This window comes from Clinocottus analis, unplaced genomic scaffold, assembly GCF_023055335.1.
Source record: "Clinocottus analis isolate CAN_PGR_092001 unplaced genomic scaffold, fCliAna1.0.p SCAF_27, whole genome shotgun sequence".
Lineage (NCBI taxonomy): Eukaryota > Metazoa > Chordata > Actinopteri > Perciformes > Cottidae > Clinocottus > Clinocottus analis.
Window position 1 is genome coordinate 2,652,942 of NW_027176009.1, and position 3,167 is coordinate 2,656,108.

Below are 3,167 nucleotides of genomic sequence, written 5' to 3' on the forward strand. Positions count from 1 at the left end.
ATAATAACCCTTCTGGATCTTTTGGATATTGGACTTTACCTGTGTGTGTTTTGAATCATGCATATGGGTTCTCACTTGTTCTGTTTCATGAGACTGTTACAGTTTCAAGCTGGGTAGGGTAACTAGTTTTGTATTAGTGTTTGACAGGATATGAGGGTATTTAGTTGGGTGTTGTGTGGCTAGCAAACACCACGAACATAGTCTAAAGCGGTTCAACTGACATTGGTTTGTCCAAGCAAATACTAGATATGCCTTTTATTCAAACTGTTTTGACTGTTACTTAAATTTATTTTATTTTTTTTAATTCAGCTTAATGCTAACCAAGCTAGCCATTGCATTATTAACTATCTTGAGCTACTGTATTGCTAACACGCTTCCCCCCACCCTCACAAGTTTTCCGCCGAGGACTGTTCTTCATCGAAATACTTTACGCTCTTGTTGCAGGCGGGAAAGTAAAGTACATTGATATCTCCAGATAGTATGCCAATCACAGCACAGTAGTACTAGCCAATCACAGCACAGTATGGCAGGACTAGGGTTTTGGGTCCATTATGAATCCCACAAGTCTTCTTGGCAAGACCTGCCTGTCTTAGGTGGAGACAGTTGTTTCAGGTTAGGCATCAACCTCAAGTAGTTAGGGTCAGAATAGCCCATTGGTCAGCGCGTAGCATCTGAACAAATCAGGCTACCACCTCGGCATGGACACCTGGCCGAGCTTAGCATCTTGAATGCTTCTCGTCAAGAAGAGATCCATAATAACGTGTCAGAGGCATTCTTCAACACCATCAGCCGGGCGTCCGCTGTCCAGTGACGGTATTATGTAAGACTTCAGTGAACAGACAGAAAAGACACATATGCTGACATATTTACCAGAATCCCTCAGTGGGGTGACTCACTCACACACTGAGCCGCCTGACAGCAAACCCCACTGAGGTTCATATGAAGCTGACACAGAGCGGCTCAATCACTCACCGCATAGTAGCGAAGAACAACCTTGGTTTTCTGTTATTAGGCTATGGTATATACATTATATACTATAATTTCACCACTGGATCTTCTTGCACATGTTGTGTTATTAAAGTTATTCTTTTTTATTAAGGGAATAAAAATGTCACTATTAATTTGAGGTGGTATTCCTGGTATGTGGGTCTGGTTACATGGCGGCGCATGGAAGCCAAGACAAGAAACTCTTGTAAATAGATTTATGATATGTATGAGAGTATCTCTTGAGAAACAATCTTTGAACCAGAGTAGGATGGTTAATATTATACTTAACTACTTTAAAAAAAAGAAAAGAAAAAGGAATGTATTGTGTTCATTGCTTCACAGTGACCTTATTCTTGACATGTTTTCACCCCTTTCTTAATTTGACAGTGGTCATAACTGCAGAAAAAAAACTAAGAAATATGTCCAGAAAACCACAATGAATTTGAAAATGATGATGAACAACTGTCAACAAATGATGACAGTCGCTATTAAAAACCAAACTGACCCTCTTGCCACAAACCTCTCTCTCGAGGGGGATAAGGGAAGCCAAGAATAAATTGCCTGTCTGTAGTCATTTGAATGCAACATTTAGCCGTGATTTATGTGAAGGCAGAAAAGCATTATGAGAAAACATTTTCCAAGTGCAACAGCTTGCAGCAATTTACATTATATGGGGGGAAAACCGCTGAAACAAATATTTGACTGGCTTCCATAATGAAATGGATGTCGTTATACACACTGAATTGAGTCAAAGGCTCGGTAATGAACGCATGGCTTCACCGAAGGTCCTCTTTGCGCTCTTGTAGTAAACATTTTACTGATGCTACAGGGGCCTCGGATGAAAGTTATTAGAGCCATAATTCTCCCAGCAGGCCAAGAGGTACAAAGATAATTCTCATGTAGAGCGGGAAGATACGCTTGAGGGAAATGCATGCTATGTTTGTATCAGTGACAGAAAGATTAGGATTAAGCAAAAATAGATTTTGCTCGTCTGATTAGTGTGCTGTCTTTATTTTTTTTTACAGCATATTTCTGAGCAACTTAATGCTAGAACACATTACATGCAAGTTTTTTTTTTTTTTAATTTTTGCAACATTCAGCTTCCAAGCAGAAATTAACACATTGCATCATGCAAAGAAAACATATTTCCTTTTGGTTTTATCAACAATTTAAAACACATGAAGATATCGACAGTGTTTTTTTTTTGCAGTGGGCTTTTTTTTCTCAGTTTAAACTCTATTCCTAAGAAGTAACTCTAGATAAAGATAATGATTTTTATCTGTACATAATAAAATCTCCATATTTGGACCAAGTCTACGGTTTGCATGTTATATGTTCACGAGGAGATTTACTTCAAAACACGATTTCCATATTGCCAAGAAACCTAATTCCCCCCAAAACATTATAATAAACACAATGAATATTGATCTATATTCATATATATGACTAACAAGCTCCATGCTATGAGATGGATGAATTAAAGTTTGATGAACGACACAATAAATTCAATATTCCAATGTTTGTTAAAAGTCCCGCAAACTCGCCGCGACAAACAGCATTTTATTTACGTTTTGTACAGTTGTGTGTTTTGCGCTTGTCAGGGTGCTACAAAGCGTGCTACAATAGTGAAGAAACACTGCTCCATGAGATATCCACAGTGTAGAAATTAGGCTTGTTGGTGTAGGCTCTTAGATACAGCCACCAGATGGCCCAGATTGCGCTGGTGAAAGTCACTCCAATTTGACTAATATGGCTCCATGTTCGGCCCAAGCTTCCCAGCAGATCTGGATAGCGTTGTCTCAGGATGTTGGGAGTGGATCGCGTTCCTCTGCTACTACCCTGTTTGCTATAGAAAGTACAGTTAAACTTCCAGTGCGAGTCATCTTACAACTGTCTTTAAGTGATGAGACGATAACTTACAGATGGTTGAAACTTGTGTCCACCCTGTCCCTGAGCAGCACATCACGACGCATAAACAAAACCACACACACACACACACACAAACTCACACATTCACAAGGGAGCATGCAGATCTACAGCGCTCTTCGTCCACAGGCGAGAAGACATGAACACAACACTCTAATTAATATGTCACAGGGAAAATATTTTAATGACTTACAAATGGGGGTGACTGTACTCTGCCCTGTGCCATTTATTTACAGTGAGACTGAGACTTACTG